We start from the raw sequence: 24,420 nt of genomic DNA, 5'->3' as shown, positions 1-24,420 counted from the left end.
AACCCCTGATACACACTGACACAGAGCAGAATAGGGACCCCCTACATAGGGTCACTTGGCAGATATGGATTGACACCTGTCCTCAAAACCCCTGATACACACTGACACAGAGCAGAATAGAGACTGTTCCCTGTCCACAGAGACCATGATACACACTGACACAGAGCAGAATAGAGACTGTTCCCTGTCCACAGAGACCATGATACACACTGACACAGAGCAGAATAGAGACTGTTCCCTGTCCACAGAGACCATGATACACACTGACACAGAGTGTCCGCGTGAAATAGGGCCGTGAGTAATGACGTCACGGGTAGCCTGCCCATAGTATCGCATAGGGTGGAAGAGCTGATAGGACATCTGAAACGTATTGGGATGGAGATGCTTAATTGTTCTCCAAAATGCTTGACACCACCCCATAGTGAATCTCTGCAAACTTTAATACCATCAGAGGAGGAAGAATGTGGCAGCCCACTGGGATTATTCGAAAAATTTCAAATTGATGATTTTCCAGACCCTGGGGTTGACATTAGTCCAGATTTAAATCTTGTGACCAATGAGGATGTTCCAGGCACTACTTGTGAAATAAAGACAGATAATAAAGTGAATGATCCTTCTCCTTGGGACTTGCACCCTGTCGTTGAAGGTGGAGTAGGCAATGGCAAGAGCATGCTGTGGGTAGTCAGTGCAAACACTCTCTTCCCGGTGAATAATGAGGAGACTAACTATGATGACGTCATTTGCGTTGAAAGTAATGATGCCAGAGATCTTTTGAAACCATATGGAAGGAACAAATTGGTTAAAAGAAAGGCAAGAGACCACCTGCATATAGACAAGAATACGCATAAGAGAAAGAAGAGAACAGGTGAAAAAGAGCTGCAGACTGCCTATCTGCAAATAGTTGAGTTATGTCCTGAAGATGTCCGTGTTACCACAGTGCAGACTCTGTTTGATACACTACTGAGGAGAGTCAGAGAAACCCCAGATCTTCACGTATTGGATGAGTCAGTGCGTGGAGTTGCAGAGAACGTAGAACAAGAAATATTTAAACTTTTCCTGTGTACTGACAGCAGATATAAGAATAAATACCGGATCCTCCTTTTCAATTTGAAGGACCCTAAAAATCAGATCCTGTTCCGTCGTGTGGTCCTTGGTGAAATCACCCCACAGTGTTTGGTTCTAATGAGTGCAACGTAAATTGGCAATGTGCACTGGAACAGTTCTACAGAGCACACGCTGAAGGAAGGACTGACAGAGCCGCTTGAAGACAAGTAACTGCTATTCAATCTATAACAGTGAAAAACAAATTTTGGTTTTAAAAGCACGCTATAGAGACACCAGATATGATTGGCAATGTGCACTGGAACAGTTCTGCAGAGCACACACTGTAGGCCTGAGACACCCGCTTGAAGACAAGTAACTGCTATTCAATCTATAACAGTGAAAAACAAATTTTGGTTTTAAAAGCACGCTATAGAGACACCAGATATGATTGGCAATGTGCACTGGAACAGTTCTGCAGAGCACACACTGTAGACCTGAGACACCCGCTTGAAGACAAGTAACTGCTATTCAATCTATAACAGTGAAAAACAAATTTTGGTTTTAAAAGCACGCTATAGAGACACCAAATATGATTGGCAACTGTCAAAGCACGCTGGAACAGGTCTACAGAGCACACGCTGAAGTAGGCCTGACACCCAGACGCTTGCAGACAACTAACTGATCTTCTACTACAGTGAAAAAAAATGATTTCTTTAAAATCTAAAGCTTAAGCTATTGTTAAAACAGATATGAGTGGTGGCACTGGGCAAGTGGGCACAGTATCCAATGTGAACCTCACACAGAAGCTGGCAGGCAGGCAACTGCTCTTCTATTACAGTGGAAACAAAATTTTGGTTGTAAAAGCACGCTATAGAGACACAAGATATGAGTGGCAACTGTCAAAGTACGCTGGCAGGGTTGTGCAGGGCACACGCTGAAGGAAGGCCTGACAGAGCCGCTTGAAGGACACTGACTGTCTGCTATTAGCTTACACTGGAAACCTTTTTTCTTTGTAAAAGCATGCTAAAGAGACACCAGATATGATTGGCAACTGTCAAAGCACGCTGGCACAGGTCTGCAGAGCACACGCTGAAGTAGGCCTGACACCCAGATGCTTGCAGACAACTAACTGATCTTCTATTACAGTGAAAAAAAATGATTTCTTTAAAATCTAAAGCTTAAGCTATTGTTAAAACAGATATGAGTGGTGGCACTGACTGTGCAAATGGGCAAGGCATCCAACCTGACACAGAAGCTGGCAGGCAGGCAACTGCTCTTCTATTACAGTGAAAAAAAAATATTTATTTTAAATCTAAAGCTTAACCAATTGTTAAAACAGATATGAGTGGTGGCACTGGGCTAGTGGGCACAGTATCCAATGTGAACCTCACACAGAAGCTGGCAGGCAGGCAACTGCTCTTCTATTACAGTGAAAAAAATTATTTATTTAAAATCTAAAGCTTAACCAATTGTTAAAACAGATATGAGTGGTGGCACTGACTGTGCAAATGGGCAAGGCATCCAACCTGACACAGAAGCTGGCAGGCAGGCAACTGCTCTTCTATTACAGTGAAATTTTTTTATTTATTTTAAATCTAAAGCTTAACCAATTGTTAAAACAGATATGAGTGGTGGCACTGGGCAAGTGGGCACAGTATCCAATGTGAACCTCACACAGAAGCTGGCAGGCAGGCAACTGCTCTTCTATTACAGTGAAAAAAAAAATATTTATTTTAAATGTAAAGCTTAACCTATTGTTAAAACAGATATGAGTGGTGGCACTGGGCAAGTAGGCACAGTATCCAATGTGAACCTCACACATAAGCTGGCAGGCAGGCACCTGCAATTACATTACACAGGAAAAAAAAAAAAAAGCAGCCTGATGTTATAGCCCTAAAAAGGGCTTTTTGGGGTGCTGTCCTTACAGCAGAGATCAGATAAGTCCTTCAGGATTGTAGTGGACACTGAATACCCTAGCCTAGCTATCAATTTCCCTATCTAATCAGCAGCAGCTAAACTTTCCCTCCTCTCACTAAGCATGCATCTTCCGAATGAATCGAAAATGGATGCTGGGAGGGAGGTTGGAGGGTGTGGAAGGGAGGGAGTGCTGCTGATTGGCTGGAATGTGTCTGCTGACCGAGAGGCACAGGGTCAAAGTTTGCCCAATGATGACGAATAGGGGGCGGATCGAACTGCGCATGTGTCCGCCCGCCGCGGCGAACGCGAACACGCTAATTTCGCCGGGAACTGTTCGCCGGCGGACAGTTCGGTACATCACTAATCACTGGCCAAATAACTGGGAGATTGAACCAGCTTGAAAATCAAGTTATTTTGAATAAAAAGAAAAAATACCATCGAGATTTGAATGATTATGCTAATAACTGTATCAGAAAAAAACCAAGGGCTCCCAACCAGAAAAAATCTAAAACACATGCCCAAAAGGAATATAGGACTAATTACCATCAGGTCCTAAAATCACCTGTAGAAAGATCCCCTAAAAGAAATTCTCAAACTCAGGAGTGGGTGGAAGTAAAGAGGAGAAATGGATATAAAAGGGAAGATCAATATAGAGATAGACCTATTCAACAGAGGTTTGAAAGATATGAAAGACCTCCCACATCAGGGACAACGGTAGAACGAAGGGAGCTTGATAGAGCTGTGAAACCTTTTAGTTCACAGAGAAAGGAAATCTCCACACATAATCGTTTTGAACCCATTCGAAATATGAGAGAGAATGAAGAAAGGTCTTTTTTAGAAAAAAAACTGGAGAGGACCAAATGTAAGAACCCCTATAGCTACCAAAAGGAGGCACTGGGATATAGAAGAAGGGGAAATAGAGGAGGGAAGAAATTGGAGAGACCAAAAAGGAAAAATGATGAGGAGATAAAGATTTTTAATCTATCTAAAAAAACTTTAAATCCAGCTCACATTAGGATTTTAAATAAAGGTCTAAAATTCGCACCTAGCTGTACCCTGAATAAATTTGAGACATATACAGACTTAAATAGGTTCATGAGAAAACTATGTTTAAATTTTTTTTTTAACAATAGACCACTTAACGAGACTAATGAAACAGAGCCCACAAATACTCCAACCTACGAATACAAACATACTGATCTTAAACCAATATCAACATTTTATCCTATTCATTTAAAATCTAACAGTATGAAAGTATTCGAAAGGGCATGCATTAAAGATATGAAGGAAATCAAACCAAATAAAAAGAACAATCTTACTATTCAAGAAAAAAATGCTATGGATGACTTAAAGAAAGATGCCACTATAGTCATTAAACCAGCTGATAAGGGTAGCCATTATGGATAGAGATACTTACATTAAAGAGATATATCGCCAATTAAGTGATACAAGTACCTATCAAAAACTTGATAAAAATCCTCAAAATGATATAAAGAAAAATTACGAAATATATCTTAATCAGGGATTAAATAAAGGCATCCTTACCCAAAAAGAGCAAGCCTTTCTAAACATAAATATGCCGCGCATACCAGTGATCTACATATTACCCAAACTTCATAAAAATATGCAAGACCCCCTGGGTAGACCCATAGTTTTAGTTCCAGGCACTCGACGACCGAACACCGCTGGAGAGACAAAGGATCCAAGATGGCCGACCGCCGCATGGTCGGTAGTCGAACGACGGCCACCTAGGAGAGCCTTTAATTACCGATTGCAACATTGTTGCAATCAGTTAATGAGCGCCACACGCCTCTAAGTGTGTAGTCCACCTGGGGAGCCCGTATTCGTTTGGCGAACGGCCCGGATAGCCGCGATTCGTCAAACGAAGTGTTTGCAGGCTGGTAGCTTAGGGCTGCCAGCATGCGAACGGCCACAGTAAAATATACACATACACAATATATACAGTTCCCCCCACAGTCTACGGACAACCTTGGTACAGCATAGTCCAGAAGTGGCTAGGTTTGCCACAGATATTATGTAGATTTAAAGGACCACTCTAGGCACCCAGACCACTTCAGCTTAATGAAGTGGTCTGGATGCCAGGTCCAGCTAGGGTTAACCCATTTTTTTATAAACATAGCAGTTTCAGAGAAACTGCTATGTTTATAAATGGGTTAAGCCTTCCCCCAAATCCTCTAGTGGCTGTCTCATTGACAGCCGCTAGAGGCGCTTGCGTGATTCTCACTGTGAAAATCACAGTGTGAGCACGCAAGTGTCCATAGGAAAGCATTGTAAATGCTTTCCTATGCGACCGGCTGAATGCGCGCGCAGCTCTTGCCGCGCGTGCGCATTCAGCCGACGGGGCGGAATGGAGGAGGATCGGAGGCAGAGAGCTCCCCGCCCAGTGCTGGAAAAAGGTAAGTTTTACCCCTTTTCCCCTTTCCAGAGCTGGGCGGGAGCGGGACCCTGAGGGTGGGGGCACCCTCAGGGCACTATAGTGCCAGGAAAACTAGTATGTTTTCCTGGCACTATAGTGGTCCTTTAATGTTATCCTTATTTCATAACCTTTAGTTGTGATTAATATCACTTGTAATTTATCAGTTTTATAGGCATTTCATCCTTTGTTTTGATAAGTATTATATGTACTTTATATGTATTTAATAGATGTCATATGTATTTTATGACATGGATTTAATAGGTGTTATGTGTAAATTGTATTATTGACTTAATAGGTTTTATGTATAGTTATGGTAGATGTACTTAATGCCATATGTATCATGACTTTTCTGGCGATTTTCCTGGCCTTCTACACCTAGGGTGCTTTCCTCCTTCCCCCCAGGGTCTCATGGGCATTCGTGAGATTATGGACGGCCGTTTTGCTACTCACGCCCACCACGATTTCTGCGCTCGAGAGTAACATATACATGTGCTGTCAGTTAGCCTAGCTGCTCTTGGGCTCACGATTCTCTGACACGGACGTTGGACCCCAGGGTCCCAAGTTCGGATCCAGGCAAGGGTAAGTATTCTAATTGGCCTTTTATTTACAGATTTGAGTCGTACTCATGTATAGTGGTTCGAGGTACTGGAACCTTAAAGGGATATCACCCCCAAAAATCCCTTAAAGGGATTGCACCCTTAAATTCCTTAAAGATACCTTTCTTGGACCCTTAGAGGGAACTCCTTAAAAGGATACCCTTAGGGGGGACTCCTTAAAAAGGATACCACTCTGGAACTACTTAAAAGGGATACCAAATCCTTAAACGGATACCACCCTTGAATTCCTTAAAGGGATAGCACCCTTGGACACAGACTATCAAGATGGTACTGTATAAGTACATATCAGTGATGGGAGATTTGAAAGGATATCACCTGGATCAGGGTTCAGTAATCTACAGCAAGACTCTGGTAATGTCTGGTAATGGATGCTCAAAGGGATGACCCATATCACTTAAGACTACCTGTCAGAACACGACAGACGACGGAGCTTAGAACTAGTGCTATTTCATTTTATCCCTCAGAGGTCAGTCACTTTTGTCTCATTACTGCCATATTAGGCACTAAAGGGCTTATTACCCTGTGCCTGCCTGGGGTGCTGCCCCTATTACCGTGCTGCTTTTTGGAGGTTGCCCTGTGGCCACCTCTGTGAACCTGGGTGAGGCCCAGTTATACAAATCCCAATATTGTGGTTTGCCCTGCTGGGACAATTTGACAACACTAAGTGACAGATACAGAATACCCTGCCGGGGTTATTACACATTACTGTCATTTATACAGACCCTGCTGGGTCCACTGGCATTATTTACACTACAACAGATACCCTGCTGGGGTACCCCATATCACACACCCTGCTGGGGTTGTTTTGGTACTTTGAGACAATAAATTGCACACAATAAATTTCACACTACTACACCCTGCTGGAGTTTGCATGGTGCATTGCACACAATGAAATGGATTGTGCTCTCATCCAGTCTGTTATTTGGCCGCGACCCACGCTTGACGGGTACATACCCTGCGCACCTGAGGTGATCTCTGACTAGGTATAAGCCAATCTATTCTGCAAAAAAGGAGACAGAGTCGCAAGCTTCAGTGCAGAATATCCCTCATGGCGGTGCATTAATTATTGATAGAGCTGTAGGACACTCTCTATCAGGCTGATGGTCAGCACTGATGGGTTCATACCCTGTGCTACTGGGGTGAGCCCACTACAGCACTGCTGCGTCTATTCCTACCCCTCTCAACAGCGAGATCAAGGATTGAAAATCTGAACTTCGAATCTGGGACCGGCACTTATAGGTTCAGACCCGGTGCTCTTGGGGTGAGACCCCTACGATAGGTGAGTCACACTACCCGTCCAAAGGAAGTCTTACAGCAACAGCCTCAACCTACAGCTGAAGGAATACCTCCATTGATAATGAATCATGATACGGTACCCTTTACCGGTTTAGGCCCTGTACCTATTCTGCGGCCTGCAGTTAAAGGCCCACGCCCTATGCACCGGGCCCGGCTAGGCGTGCACTGCACTAAAATGCCGAACAGAGGCATGTGGTTACAACAGCTGAACAGGAGTTCCGAGCTGCCTACTTAACGATATATATTCCCCTTGTGGTAAATTTAATAATGGAAGAGGTGACTGACACTCCCTATCAGGGCGATGGGCAGCACTTAAGGGTTCATACCCTGTGCACCCGGGGTGAGCCCCCACTATACGTGCGCTGCACGGTGCTGCTAAATGGAGGCAATGCTATGGCAACCTCTATGTACTGGGTGAGCCCCAGTCTGTTTTATTTGGCCATGATTCGGAATAGACCCGCAAGGGTTTCCGTGAACACTGCCTACTGTCATAGTAGACTGATCTGTTTGTCCTGCATCCTGTGCCTGACTACTGGTTTGTGCCTTACACAGGGGTATCCCTTACTATGATTAACCTACTTGACAATGTTATGCACTCATGGCTTTGCAGCCTCTTGCTTAGGCTTTGCAGCCTCATTCAGATCACTCTAGTGAACTGAAAACTCGTCAACATCCACATTCATCTGAGAACCGGCTGGAACCTCTTGTAGAAGACTATTTGCTCAGAGGATTCGTAGACTATTCTACAACTTGGGAACATTCGTACGACACTCCGCGGCACCACCGCGACCATGTACGTTGTATACCTAGACTTCTTGGTCCTATGCTTCACAATACATGGATTGATAAAGAGGTACTAGGTCAGCTGCACCCTACTGCAGGTAACCACAGATTAGGCAGTCAGGTTTCACATCCACCGCGATGGACCAACTCACGTTTATCAGACAAAATGTAGGCTCCTTCGATCCCTGTCTTCTTCACAGAAGATCAACCCGTCTCCCGGGGGAGACACATCTCATAGGTTCCGACTGATTTGGGCATTACCACTCGTCACAGTATAAGTCGAGGCACGATGGTGATCGCACTCCGTCCGACCGGACCTCCCCGGAGGACTTATGCTTCTCATGCTTACAAGGTCTACAGTAATTCTCGAGCAGGCAAGAATCTTCTCCTGCTACATTCATGACAAACAATTCCTCACAGAGCCGTAGGGTACTCACATCTTCTATCGCAGGAGGGTCGGTTACCTGGGGACCTGGACCCGCTTTGGAGGTTTCTTGGCAGGTCAGCGGACGATCGCAGGCTGCCGGGGACCTCTTGAGAATCTGGGAAACCAGGGATGCGACGACCCTACCCCTACATCTGGACATTCCCAGCCTGTCTGGTTCGTTCCTGCATCTTGATCCCTTATGTGAGGATGGAGACGGAACTGCAGCCGGTATCACTACCTGAGGACGCCCAAGGGACTAGGATCCTCTAGGATACCAATGATTGCTTATGAGTTGTGGAGGTCATTCTCCTTTCACTCTACGGGACTAAACATCCTGCTGTAAATCGGTCAGACTTGGTCTTGTATAATTTCCCATTAGATGGTGTATACGTGGGCGCTCAATGGGGAAGACCTCCCCACAACGCCAAATACTGGGTCTCTCGGCACACCGTAGGACTCTTATTTAGTTCTATACTCTTTTCTCAGCATTAAAAATGCAAAATACGAAGCCTCTTGCCATGTGGTAAAATTGAAGATTATGCTAGCTTTAGTGTACTAATAATCTTAATTTTTAATAATGTTAATTATTATTAATTTTAATAATGACAGGAGGCGAGTATTTCCCCCCCCCCCCCTGCTTCGCTGCCCACCCTTTCTATTCATTTGCTTTGCAGATATCAGATGCTAAGGTAGGTTTGCCTCTCACATTGGTGCTTATATGATATGTTTGTACTTCCATTAATATGGAATCCTCATTAGAGTTCTCATTAAAATTACTCAGTTATCAGATTATAGTTACTATATTCTCCAATGGGATGTTAGGTGGTAGTTTAATTGGAGTTACATGTTCATGACTATGTCTAAACCTGTCACACATTCTCTTTTTAGTATGATTCATCTCTGAAGATAATTGGCAGTTCACGTGACACTATTGGAGATTTTATCCTTCGGATTTGTCTCAACCCTGAACTCTTTTTCGTTGTTTGTATAGAATTTTTTGGAAGTTTGCTCCTTTGCACATGGGAACTTTGAATTATTATTAGTTTTATTGTTTGCTATATATATACTTCTGCTTGTTGTCGCTTTCTGAAAGAGGAAATGATAAGGTCACATTGCCTTGTGTACATCCTGCTCTCCTGTGATTGGTTCTTTTTTCTATGTGTTTCTTTACTGCTGTATGGAGTTAGTAAAGAGACATATGCAAAATACTCGCCTCCTGTCATTATTAAAATTAAGATTATTAGTACACTAAAGCTAGCATAATCTTCAATTATAAGCTCATATAAGAAGCCCTTCTTATATGAGCTTATAATTGAAGATTATGCTAGCTTTAGTGTACTAATAATCTTAACCCCTTGTCTCTGTTATATTCCGTATGTTAATTACTTCTTGTTAAATATCTCCTCATTTTATAATTGTAAAACACTGTAGAATATGTTGGTGCTATTTAAATGCTAATAATACATATAATAATATAGTTATACTTATGTATAAATACTATCGGTGAGTATATATATCCAGGTCCCAGCACTCGATGTTCCTGGTCTTTTTGTGCTCCAGTGCACAATCTCCAACCGAAATGTATACCTAGTAGAGATCACTCTGGAGTCTTGGTGAAGTAAATTCAAACTGCTGCTTTATTAAGCAAACACAGTGATTAACACAGTAGTCAATGTTTCAGTCTATGCAGACTTTTTTCAAGACCGTCTTGAAAAAATTCTGCATAGACTGAGACATTGACTATTGTGTTAATCATTGAATTTACCTCACCAAGACTCCAGAGTGCTCTCTACTAGATAGATATATATATATATATATATATATATATATACACACACACACACACACACACACACACGCATATATATATAACAAAAAGTAGTAATGGTAGCACTCACGGTCTTCAGTTTAAAATATCTTCTTTATTTTGCAAGAATTAAAACATAAGCTCCAGGATCAACGTTTCAGTCCTCTCTCAGGACTTTCATCAGGATCAGCTTTGATCCTGATGAAAGTCCTGAGAGAGGACTGAAACGTTGATCCTGGAGCTTATGTTTTAATTCTTGCAAAATAAAGAAGATATTTTAAACTGAAGACCGTGAGTGCTACCATTAATACTTTTTGTTGGATATTGAAAGTCTCATGTTTGAGCACCCAGCAAGCACTTGTTAAAAATATAGCCTGTGTGCAAGGATTTTCTACTGTTTTATATATATATATATATATATATATATATATATATTTATTATATATTATATATATACACTATACACTCACCAATATCACTTGAAAAAGACTCAAATGTAGTCGAAATATCAGTTATCCAGATCATTATGTGAATAAACATATACAAAGATTTCAGAGTGCAATCCTACCTATCTCTACATCATTACAGCTCTAGACTTCCACACAGGCACAGTAATCTCTCGAAAAATAAATTTTAGTATACAAGCTTAATTTTTATCTCATGTGACTGAAAAGCAAGCTTGATAAAAGTCAAGAATTGTAAAATATTTCTTAACAGATTTTAAGCCTTTAGGTAATTGATACCTTATTCTTTTGGGTCAGGACTAATTAGGATTTATGTCGCTCAATGAAATGCAAAACGCTCTTCTTACGTCATCCAACTCCACAGTGGAGTAAAATCAAATTAACAGATGTGCTGAAAGTCCATACAAAGACGAATTTAAAATGTTGTTTATTCATAAACATTCACAAGTGATAATCATCCCTGGCCTTTAGTAGAAAGAGAAGTGACATATTCTGAACATGAACTTCAATTAGACATTGCATGCAGTTCTAAAACACAAATTATTTATGCTGCATTTACCTTTAAGTTTTGTGACAGTTTATCATCATGAATTGTGAATGCAACATAAGCAAATGAATGTTTACAGTGCTTAGCAGAAAAACTTATACCAAATGTCCCACTTGAATGAAAGGAATCAGAGGGAGATTTAACATCCATCTGTTGCAAATGCCAGAACCAGATTGCATAGAAATAATTTAGCACCAGGATTCCTATGAACTTGCTGAGATATGTATGAGAAACTGTCCCTTTTATTTACTCTAATTTTGACAGTTACATTTCATTTCGTGTAGTGGGTACTTTTAGAGTTACAGTTACAAAGGAAGTAATAAATAGCAGAGAATTCTACAGATGGAAAATATGATTTCCATTTGCATATATTTTGGCTTTGCATCTGTCAAACTGTCACGATTTTTAAGTATGTAAAATGTAATACAAATTAATTTTGCTTAAACATTGCTTTAATTGCAAATACATTTTACCTTTTTTATTGAGTTGACATGGTTTCTGAAACATGACCTGTGCTTGTTAATGTAAAAATCTAATGCAGAATAATTTATGAATAGCATCTATTAATGCATAATACATCAAACTATTTGAATAAATGTTACCAAAAAAGTGACATTTTAAATGATTTACATTACCTGGCATAACCTTATTTATTTTCAAATGATTAAAAAAAAGGGATGGAAATACAAATGTGTGCCATGTTATTATATATATTTACCATTATTTAGGTTTCGCTAGATTGCAATATATGGTATCATCATAAATCACTGTTTCAGCTTTACATACATAATACTTAGAATTTTCTAACTTTTTATTGATTTGCGTATTATATTTGATATGAATCATTGAACTAAAAAATTAGACATGCGAGAAGTGTAAAATGTATTTACCTCAATCATATTCCAGGCCAGTAGAGGTTGCTCCACAAAAGCCGTTCTAACTCCCCCCCCAACCCCCAGTTTTGGTTGAAAAAAATATATTTTTGCATTGTAAGAACTACTTATAACTTTGTTTTAGAGAAAGCATGCATCTGCCATGATTATATGTGCAGTTTACAGTCACCTCTTTATTGATGACCAGAGATGCAGCTGGTTTTAAACAGGGCATGGCATCTCATGGGGTTTAATGTTTAGAGCCCAAAAAGTCTGGGGGCAGTGCATCATAATCTTTAAACTTCAAAAGCGGCAGAAACAGAAACAAGCTGTACAATTAATTCAAAATACCTTTCAGGATCACTCTTTGTAAAAGCACTACATTTTGAACAATCACTGTAGAAGCAAACAATAAATGTTCCTGCAGATTTTTCACAAGATTGCTGCCTACCCACATTTGCTTAGTTTAACCATAAAATGATAGTAATATACTAAATATTAGTATAAACAAATTAATGAATATGGAACACAAGCTTAGCTGCAGTAAATGTGTCCATCATCATTAATAATGAAAAGTTTTTAATATGTATTTAAATATACCCATCATTGAGTAACCCTAAATAGCCCTGTATGAAAAAAATAAATCAGAATTGACATCCTACCTTTTTTCATAGTACATTGAATAATAAGAGAAACAAGCTTGATTTACAGGATTAAATCTGAATCAAAAAATAGATTACTGAAATAACCACAGGGGTGTACATATAATTTAAAATTAGTTTTCCTAATGAATCCTCAAATACACTGGCTATCACGCCATTAACTTTAATTATAAATACAATTTTCTAAAAGTTAAACCCCCTGTATTGTATTTGGTAATTCTACTGGAGAGAAAAATGCAATTCAAGAGAGGATACATTTTTGGGTACCAAACTGTGTAGCATGTGTGAAAATTATATACTTCCATGTACAATATTAAAATAAGCATATATACAGGGGAGTATTAGCCGCGAGGCAAACAAGGCATTTGCCTTGGGCGGCATTTTCCAGGGGGCGGCAAAAAAAGCCGCCCCCAAACGCCCAGGGCAAATGCCTTGTTAGCCTTGCGGCTAACAGACATGCCGGATGGGCTGGCTGTTAGGCGCGGGCGGCACTGGCGAGGGAGCACTTTCCCCTGAGCTGTCTGATCAGCTCCCTCGCGCGCCGCCCGCAGAGTGAGGCTGGGAGCCGGAATATGATGTCATATTCTGGCTCCGCCTCCCAGCCTCACTCTGCGGGCGGCGCGCGAGGGAGCTGAGCAGAGAGCTCAGGGGAAAGTGCTCCCTCGCCAGTGCCGCCCGCGCCTAACAGCCGGCCCAGCAGCCCGACCGGCAGCCCCAGGAAGAGAGAAACCCCCCCCCCCGCATTCCTAAAGGTAAGGAGCCTGGGGGGGGTTGTTAAATAAATAAAATAAAAAAAAGTGAGTGTTAATGTGAGTGAGTGTGTGTGTGTCTGTCTCTTAGTGTGTGTGTCTCTTAGTGTATGTGTATGTCTCTTAGTCTGTGTCTCTTAGTGTGTGTGTGTGTGTCTCTTAGTCTGTGTCTCTTAGTGTGTGTGTCTGTCTCTTAGTGTGTGTGTCTGTCTCTTAGTCTGTGTCTCTTAGTGTATGTGTCTGTCTCTTAGTCTGTGTCTCTTAGTGTGTGTGTCTTAGTGTGTGTGTCTGTCTCTTAGTGTGTGTGTCTGTCTCTTAGTGTCTGTCTCTTAGTGTTAGTGTGTGTCTCGTAGTGTCTGTCTCATAGTGTCTGTCTCGTAGTGTCTGTCTCGTAGTGTCTGTCTCGTAGTGTCTGTCTCGTAGTGTCTGTCTCTTAGTGTTAGTGTGCATCTCTTAGTGTGCGTCTCTTAGTGTTAGTGTGCATCTCTTAGTGTCTGTCTCTTAGTGTTAGTGTCTGTCTCTTAGTGTCTGTCTCTTAGTGTCTGTCTCTTAGTGTCTGTCTCTTAGTGTCTGTCTCTTAGTGTCTGTCTCTTAGTGTCTGTCTCTTAGTGTCTGTCTCTTAGTGTCTGTCTCTTAGTGTCTGTCTCTTAGTGTCTGTCTCTTAGTGTCTGTCTCTTAGTGTGTGTCTGTCTCTTAGTGTGTGTCTGTCTCTTAGTGTGTGTCTGCCTGTTAGTGTCTGTCTCTTAGTGTCTGTCTCTTAGTGTCTGTCTCTTAGTGTGTGTATATCTGTTAGTGTGTCTGTCTGTAAGTGTGTGTGTCTGTCTGTTAGTGTGTGTCTGTTAGTGAGTGTTTGCCTGTTAGTGAATGAGTGTCTGTTAGTGAGTATGTGTTTCTGTCAGTGAATGTGTGTGTGTGTGTATTTAGAATGCGGGGCAGGGTGGAAGGGTTGGGTGGGGATGGCGCGTGGAAGGGTTGGGTGGGGATGGGGGGGGGGGGCGCCTGAGTTTTGTCCTGCCTAGGGCAGCACAAAACCAGGATACACCACTGCATATATAAATACATTATTTAGCTTACATCCAAAACTACTCAAACATAAAATAATCAAACAAATCAAACATTGCTTTATGTGCTTTACAAGTAACCTTTAGAACTGCAAATAGCTCAACAAAAGTATAATTAAGAGAATGTTTCTGCTTTAATTATTTTTTTCTCTTTAAATTATATAAATACAAAATGTGTAAAATGTGTAAACCTATTTACATTTGCATTTCAGTGTTTGCGAGTTATCTGTCTTAAAAAATTGTGTCAATTATGTTTGTCTGCATTTTGTTGTAGCCTTGTTTTGTATTTATGCCTTTCTTTCTCTGAAATTCACCCGAAAACTGGCAAGATGATTATTATACCAGATGTTAATGACAATAGGTGTATCAATAGCAGGACTGTTAACACTGCTAAACAATAGTTGCTGTTATATACTTTTTCTCATCCAGAGGGATGTCCCCCATGGTTTATGATCATATTTACATTTTTTTTTTTTTATTAATAACAGGGTAACAATAATAAAACAAACAAACAAACAAATAAATAAATATTTCTATGTTAAAGCCTGGAATTGTGGGAGGGGTAACCCACCTTTTTTAAACACAAGCCTCACCCTTCTATGGTTCATCCCACCCACCACTCACTTTTCTTTTTTGATAACCTTAATTCATTTGTTTTTGAAAGTAACAACAACTAAATGTAAAAACAGATATTTTCAGAAGCATATATATGGGTGACAAAATGTAAACCAACAGAGAAATCTTCTATTGTCATTTGCTGAGCTGTTATATACAGCCCAAATAAAGCAAACATATTTTGCTTTTAGGTGAAAATAGTAGGCTCAGGGAGCAGCGCCTGTGATGGAATTCCCACGCTCATTATATAGAGGAGGGAAGGAAGAAGGCACGGATATAGTGTGGTATGTTAGGATCTTAGAAACATAGAAACATAGAATGTGACGGCAGGTAAGAACCATTTGGCCCATCTAGTCTGCCCAATTTTCTAAATACTTTCATTAGTCCCTAGCCTTATCTTATGGTTAAGATAGCCTTATGCCTACCCCATGCATGCTTAAACTCCTTTACTGTGTTAACCTCTACCACTTCAGCTTGAAGGCTATTCCATGCATCCACTACCCTCTCAGAAAGTAATACTTCCTGATATTGTTTTTAAACCTTTGTCCCTCTAATTTAAGACTATGTCCCCTTGTTGTGCTAGTTTTTCTCCTTTTAAATATGGTCTCCTCCTTTACTGTGTTGATTCTCTTTATGTATTTAAATGTTTCTATCTATCATATCCACCCTGTCTCGTCTTTCCTCCAAGCAATGTTAAGTTCATTTAACCTTTCCTGGTACATTTTATCCTGCAATCTATGAACCAGTTTAGTAGCCCTTCTCTGAACTATCTCTAAAGTATCAATATCCTTCTGAAGATACGGCCTCCAGTACTGCGTACTATACTACTATATATAAGTACTGATTAGTGATGTCGCGAACATAACATTTTCGGTTCGCGAACGGTGAACGCGGACTTCCGCAAATGTTCGCGAACCGGCGAACCGGGCGAACCGCCATAGACTTCAATAGGCAGGTGAATTTTAAAACCCACAGGGACTCTTTCTAGCCACAATAGTGAGGGAAAAGTTGTTTCAAGGGGACTAGCACCTGGACTGTGGCATGCCGGAGGGGGATCCATGGCAAAACTCCCATGGAAAATTACACAGTTGATGCTGTCTGGTTTTATTTTTTTTTTAAATTCTTTATTTTTGTTGTGCGTGATATAACAATGGGCTCGGTCAGCCACAATAGCAGTTCCAAGCAGTAATGTAATAAACAGTTATAACATAACGTTGCATAGGAGTATACAGCACATTTTTAGTTTTGGATGATAACATGTTAGGGTCCAACGCTTCAACAGTATATATAGAGTTAAACAGGTTAAACAGAGGTATTGGTAGGTACACAGCTTTTTATATCGATTTTGTTGTTATGAAAACATGCTTAGTACAACTAATGAGTTCCAGGCAATTATTCCAGCTTAGTAGAGTATTACAGGATAACGTCTCAAGTTAAACAGGCTGGATGTGTGTGTCTGGGGGTACCCGTCTTTTTAAGCCGGTTGACAAGTAACCTCATATGTTAATTCGCTTGCATAGTTTAGTTAGTTATAACTACTATGCATTGAGGCAGCTAGGCTATACTTTTTATGTTAACAGGTGGTACCTGGTAGTTGATAATGCTTTTCATATTATAAGGGGAAAGCGTAAAATATGCACTGATAGGGCACAGTTACGATGTACGCTAGGGGCAGCGGGTTATCTGCTGTGTGGACCGCCAAGACAGGCGCGGGAATTACATAATGGTTGAACAAATATGTAGCGGTAGATAAACTGCACAATTCCTAATAGTAGCGTTAGACCAGAACAATTGCACTTTAGAGAGCGGCAACCTTGCTATAAGAATTGCATTGCATGCCTATCCTGGTGCCTGTGCTTACACTGAGATTAAAAAAATAATTATAGATGAGCAAGAGAGAGAAAGTAACAATGGAAAGATAATAACAGCAGTCCCGATGATAGTGTCTGGTCAGCCCTTGCCTGTTCGGGGAATGTCATCGCCCCATGGTGCAGTCAATGTCCAGAGAGCCTGCAGTCCAGACATGGCAACGTGCCAGGTGTAGGCAAGGTGTTCGCTGGGGTGTATCTCTGTAAACCTGCGCCATGCTTTACTTGACTGACTGTATAAGTATTGATTAGTACCGGTTGCAGATCTCCTTGCTTGGCTCGGTCGCGGGCTGCTTGGTTTCCTGCGCGGTCGGTTCGCTGTGTCCGCCATTTTGGGTCTGTCTCGAAAGGCTGTGTCTCTCCGGGTGTTGCGTCTGGAGTTGTTAAGTAGGCGGTGTAGCCGATGGTGTCTGCTTGCTGGTTGCCCCATGATGGCCTTTTTCAGGCCTTGCCTGCTCTCTGTAGGTTTCTTTTTTGCCGCTTTTGGAGCGGCCCGGTGAGGATGCCTGCTCGTCTTGGGAGTGAGGTCCGGGTGGGGAATTACTGCTGTCCCTCCGGCTTCCCCTAGTGAGCCCTGTGTAGTGCTGTCTTGTGGCGTACCTTGTGCTGCTGGCCAGAAGAGTGCCTCAAGCTTCTCCCATAAAGCGCTGAATAAGCCATTGAGACGGAGCTCGGTTTCTTCCTTGGCACTGCACATGGCTGCGGCGTGCGGGCTAGACGCCATTTTGCAGGCTTCAGTATCGTTTTCTCGTTTCAGAGATCTTGTCGCTTGGGTACCCTTCGTTAGGGAGACTGTAAAAGGGTGGTCCGCGATAACCCCCGCTGGACCATGGGGGGGGGAACGAGGGCTCTGGGTCCACGGTTTCATCGTCATTGGCGGCAGGAGAGCGGCCGTCTCCCCTGTGCCCGCCATGCTAGTAGGCCTTGCTGGGGTGTCGGGTGCATATCGGTGGAAACGTCGCTGGACGGGTACCGATTTGTGCACCCCGTTGTCCCCTTGCTTGTGGTGGCATTTTTGTAGCTGTAAGTCGTCTTTAGAGTGGTGCATATTGCCGTTCAGTCGGTTTGAAGCAGGAGCTCCTGCAGCCTGCGACCGTTCAGCATGGCCTCCAAGCCCCGCCCCCCCAGTTGAGTGCAGAGTCGGGTTTTAATCCATAAAGGGCATAAATCACCTAACATTCCTAAATCACAATGGATATGGATTGACACCTCACATATGAAATATTGACACCTTGACATATGGATTGACACCTGTCCTCAGAGACCCTGATACACACTGACACAGAGCAGAATAGGGACTGTTCCTCCTACATAGGTTCACTTGGCAGATATGGATTGACACCTATCCCAAGGATCCCTGATACACACTGACACAGAGCAGAATAGGGACTGTTCCCCCTACATAGGGTCACTTGGCAGATATGGATTGACACCTATCCTAAGGATCCCTGATACACACTGACACAGAGCAGAATAGGGACTGTTCCCCCTACATAGGGTCACTTGGCAGATATGGATTGACACCTATCCTAAGGATCCCTGATACACACTGAGACAGAGCAGAATAGGGACTGTTCCCCCTACATAGGGTCACTTGGCAGATATGGATTGACACCTGTCCTCAGAGACCCTGATACACACTGACACACAGCAGAATAGGGACTGTTCCCCCAACATAGGGTCACTTGGCAGATATGGATTGACACCTATCCTAAGGATCCCTGATACACACTGACACAGAGCAGAATAGGGACTGTTTCCCCTACATAGGGTCACTTGGCAGATATGGATTGAAACCTATCCTAAGGATCCCTGATACACACTGACACAGAGCAGAATAGGGACTCTTCCCCCTACATAGGGTCACTTGGCAGATATGGATTGACACCTGTCCTCAGGGACCCTGATACACGCTGGGGGGGGGGGACCTACTGTCCTCCCCCTGCCCCCACCCCTGCGTGGTGGGTGGGGGCCATAACAATAATGAGGGGGGACCTACTGTCCTCCCCCGTCCCCACCCCTGCACGGTCGGTGGGGGCCAGAAAAATAATGAGGGGGGGACCTACTGTCCTCCCCCCCACCCCTGCGCGGTGCATGGGGGCCATACAAATAATGAAGGGGGGGACCTACTGTCCTCCCCCCAGCCCCCACCCCTGCGCGGTGGGTGGGGGCCATAAAAATAATGAAGGGGGGACGTACTGTTCTCCCGCCCTGGCCCCCACCCCTGAGCGGTGGGTGGGGGCCCTAAAAAAAACAATAAGGGGGGGACCTACTGTCCCCCCCAGCCCCCACCCCTGAGTGGTGGGTGGGGGCCCTAAATAAAAATCCCCCCAATCAAAGGTGACTATGGGTCCCCAAGCCCCTAGTCACCCACCCCCCCACCCCCAAAAAAGTTACCCCGTACCTACCCACCTCACCCTAAAAAATAGTGAAGGGGGAATAAAATAACTAACCTGTAAAGAAAAATTCAACTTACCATTTGACGTCTTCTTTTTTCTAAAATCTTCTTTTTTCATTCCCCCCAAAAAACAAATAAAAAGCCATAAGAACCGACGCAATATAAAAAAAAAAAACGGGTGCAAAAAAAATAATCCATCTTCACCCATGGAGGGCTCAGCGCAGACTGAGCTCTGCAGGGCGGGGGAAGGCTTATAAAGCCTTGCCACGCCCTGCAATTAGGCTAAGAACACTCTGATTGGCTGGTTTAAGCCAATCAGAGTGCTCTTTGTCATTTTACACAGCGTGGGAAAATTCCAAAGAACTTTCCCACTCTGTGTAAAATGACACAGAGCACTCTGATTGGTTAGATTCCAAGCCCACCAATCACAGTGCTCAGTAGGTCCCCCCCCCCATTGTGATTTATGGCCACCACCCACCGCTCAGGGTGTTGGGGGAACAGTCCCTATTCTGCTCTGTGTCAGTGTGTATCAGGGTCCCTTAGGACAGGTGTCAATCCATATCTGCCAGTAGGGGGAACAGTCCCTATTCTGCTCTGTGTCAGTGTGTATCAGGGATCCTTAGGATAGGTGTCAATCCATATCTGCCAAGTGACCCTATGTAGTGGAAACAATCCCTATTCTGCTCTGTGTCAGTGTCTGGGGGGAGTATCTGCAATAATACAGAGTGTCTGGAGGGAGTATCTGCAGTAAGACAGGGTGTCTGGAGGGAGTATCTTGTCAGGGTACCTGTGGTCTCTACCTCCGAAAGAGGTAGAGACTTAGCTGTTCCTCCATCCAGACGGCCTGATGGCTCCCTTCCCCACGGTCTATCCGGTCATGCAAGGCCGGCCGCGAGGGAGTGACTGCCTTTTACAGCATCTAGGCAGGAAGTTGTCATCAGGACACTCCTCCGGAACGACCTGTCACTCAATTGCTGCAGGACCAATCAGGAGGCCTCGGAGGCGTGGTTACTGCTCTGAACAGGGTATTTAACAGAGCTTCTTTCATTAGCTCATTGCCCTGTCGTGGTTCTAGCTTGTTCTAGTCACTCAGTGCTTGTGTATTCTATTATCCCTTTTGGTTTTGACCCGGCTTGTTTACCTTACTCTGCTTATCTCTGTTACCCTTGATTCGGCTTGTCTCTCGCTTACCTGTCTTCTGTTACCCTCGACCTCGGCTTGTCTTTGACCATTCTATACTGTACTACTTACGTTAGTCCGGCCATTCTAAGGTCCGGTATACGTATCTGGCTACTGTTTGTACTCTGCGTGTTGGATCCCTGTCCCGATCCTGACATTACGACAGGGCCAATGGATCCTGCAAGTACAAACAGTCAGCTGGCTTCTCCTGATCCTAGGTTTGAAGCCATGGATCACAGAATGGATCAGATGGCGCTTGCGCTACAGGCTCTATTATCTCGTGCCAATAACCCACCAGAGGAGATACGTAATACCCCTGTTTCTCCTGTCGGTTCAGGTCTAGAGGTAGCCACAGTGGGTGCTTCTTCTCGCATTACCCCCCCAGTACGCTATGGTGGGTCTCCTGAGAAGTATCGTGGTTTCTTAAACCAAATTAGTATCCACTTTGAATTGCAACCTCGCTCTTATCCTACAGATAGGGCAAAGGTAGGATTTATTATCACCCTACTTATTGAGAAAGCTCTGAGATGGGCCAACCCATTATGGGAGAACGATAACCCATTAGTTTATAACTATAACGCCTTTGTAGCTGCTTTTAGAAGAACATTTGACCCTCCAGGTAGAAAGGTTAATGCAGCCAGATTACTGTTGCGTCTGAGACAGGAGAACCAAACACTGGTGGATTATGCACTAGAGTTCAGGTCTCTGGCGTCAGAAGTCAAGTGGAATGAGCAGGCGTATATGGATGTATTTTTGAATGGCTTATCTGAAGTAATCCTTGATGAGGTTGCTACCAGAGAACTCCCTGAGAATTTAGAGGATTTAATTTCGTTCATCTCTCGTATAGATGAACGTTTAAGAGAGAGACAGAACATTCGAGAGAGGAACCGGAGACCTTCTTTTAGGATAGCCCCCGCTTTTCCAAGTCCTGACTCCACGGTATCTTTGCTTCCTGAACCTATGCAGATAGGGTATACCCGCCTCTCTGAGGAGGAAAAACAGTACAGGAGAAGAGAGGGTTTGTGTATGTATTGTGGAGCTAAGGGTCATTTACTCTCGAACTGTTCTAACCGCCCGGGAAACGCTCGCACCTAAGTCTCTCTAGAGGACAGGCCTTGGGTGTTTCTATTTTGTCCTCTACTCCTAATTATAAAGATCACAGGCTTCTGCTACCAGTTTCCTTAACTTGCAGGAGGGAAATAGTAAGGGCTATGGCTTTGATAGATTCTGGTGCTGCTGAGAATTTTATCGACCAAGCCTTTGCTAGTAAAAACAATTTCCCATCCCAGCTAAGGGAGACACCCTTGGCCGTTGAGGCCATAGATGGTAGACCACTACTAGACCCTGTTATCTTTCGTGAGACCATACCCATTGATTTAAATGTTGGTATCCTAAACGTGGAGAATTTATCTCTTCTGCTCATTTCGTCTCCTTCCGTTCCCATAGTTCTGGGGTACCCATGGTTGAAAAAAACATAACCCTATTATCGATTGGGAGTTAGGGGAGATACTCTCGTGGGGCCAGGGCTGCCAGGATCGGTGTTTGTGCAAGGTTTCTCCATTAGCTAATATTAACATACAGGAGAACCCTACTCAGGCCACAGAAAGACAAATACCAGACCTTTACCTAGACTTAAGGGCAGTGTTTGACAAGAAGAATGCCGATTCTTTGCCGCCACACAGGTCATTTGACTGTAAAATTAAGCTTCTACCCGGGACTATGCCTCCGAGGGGCCATGTATATCCTTTGTCTGTTCAGGAAAACTCGGTTCTAGAGGAGTATATTCAGGAGAATTTAGAAAAGGGATTCATCAGGAGGTCTTCTTCTCTGGCCGGGGCGGGGTTCTTTTTCATTAAGAAGAAGGATGGCACGCTGAGACCGTGTATCGATTACCGAGGCTTGAATAAAATAACTGTCAGAAATGCCTATCCTATCCCACTTATTACCGAGTTATTTGATCGTCTTAAGGGCTCCAAAATCTTCACCAAGTTAGATCTCAGAGGGGCTTACAATTTGGTGAGAATCCAGCAAGGTCACGAGTGGATGACGGCATTCAATACCCGGTATGGCCATTACGAATACACTGTTATGCCATTTGGACTATGCAATGCTCCTGCAGTATTTCAAGAATTGATTAATGAGGTACTTAGGGAGTTTCAGCATGATTGTGTTATTGTTTACCTGGACGACATACTAATACACTCTAAGGAGATTGAGACTCACCATAGACAGGTCAGAAAGGTGTTACACAAACTTCTGCAACATGGTCTATACTGCAAATTGGAGAAGTGCAGTTTTGATCAGTCTCAGGTAGACTTTCTTGGGTACGTGATTTCTGGGGAAGGTTTTAAAATGGATCCTGGTAAACTCCAATCTATTTTAGACTGGCCTTTGCCCAAAGGACTCAAGGCTATCCAAAGGTTTATTGGTTTTTCCAACTACTATAGGCGCTTCATTAAGGGTTACTCCTCTATCATTGCGCCTATTACCAATATGACCAAACAAGGGGCTGATACTAAGTTCTGGTCTGAGGAAGCTCTTGTTGCTTTTAAGACTCTCAAGGAACTTTTTGCCTCAGCTCCCATTCTAGTTCATCCTGATACGACTCTGCCTTTCTTGCTCGAGGTCGATGCTTCTGAGACAGGAGTTGGGGCTGTTCTGTCTCAAAGGTTAGGGGTGGATAAACCGTTACACCCTTGTGGATTCTTCTCTAAAAAAATTTCTGGGCCTGAGAGCAGATATGACATCGGGGAGAGGGAACTGTTAGCGGTCATTAAGGCTTTAAAGGAGTGGAGACATTTACTGGAAGGGACACTACACCCTGTTACTATTCTAACGGATCATAAGAACTTGTCTTATATTGGGGAGGCTAAGCGCTTGTCCGCCAGGCAGGCTCGCTGGGCTTTGTTCCTCACTCACTTTAATTATGTTCTTACGTATAGACCTGGTTCTAAGAACTCTAAAGCCGATGCTTTGTCTCGTCAATATGAACCATCCACTATAACTGAACCACTTCTGTCCCCCATAGTTCCTAAGCGGAATATCATCGCGAACACGAATCTCAGGATTCACTCTCCATTGCTTTCTGAGATCATGAAGTTTCAGCATTTGGCACCCAAACAGACTCCTGGGGATCGACACTTCGTTCCTGCCGCTCTCCAACTGGAGGTGCTGTCTCCATAACAGCAAGGTGGCTGGGCATCCTGGCATCCGCAAGACTTATGCGCTGGTCTCTAAAGATTTTTGGTGGCCTGACTTACGCAAGGATATTAAAGAATTCATCGGGGCATGTGAAGTTTGTACCAAGACCAAGCTACCCCATTCGCTTCCATGCGGATTTCTGCACCCTTTACAGGTTCCTGAAAAGCCTTGGTCCTGCCTGGCAATGGACTTCATTGTTGATTTGCCTATTTCTAAAAAGCAGACTGTCATCCTCACTGTGGTAGACAGATTTACTAAAATGGCTCACTTCATTCCCTTACCTAAACTCCCATCTTCGCCCGAATTAGCGGAGATATTCGCCAGGGAGATTTTCCGTTTGCATGGGATACCTTCCCAAATTGTCTCTGACAGAGGCTCCCAATTTGTTTCCCGTTTTTGGAGATCATTCTGCTCCCAACTAGGCATCAAATTGAATTTCTCCTCTGCCTATCATCCTCAGTCCAATGGAGCTGCTG

The sequence above is a fragment of the Pelobates fuscus genome, chromosome 4, assembly GCF_036172605.1.
Source record: "Pelobates fuscus isolate aPelFus1 chromosome 4, aPelFus1.pri, whole genome shotgun sequence".
Lineage (NCBI taxonomy): Eukaryota > Metazoa > Chordata > Amphibia > Anura > Pelobatidae > Pelobates > Pelobates fuscus.
This window is presented reverse-complemented; position numbering follows the sequence as displayed.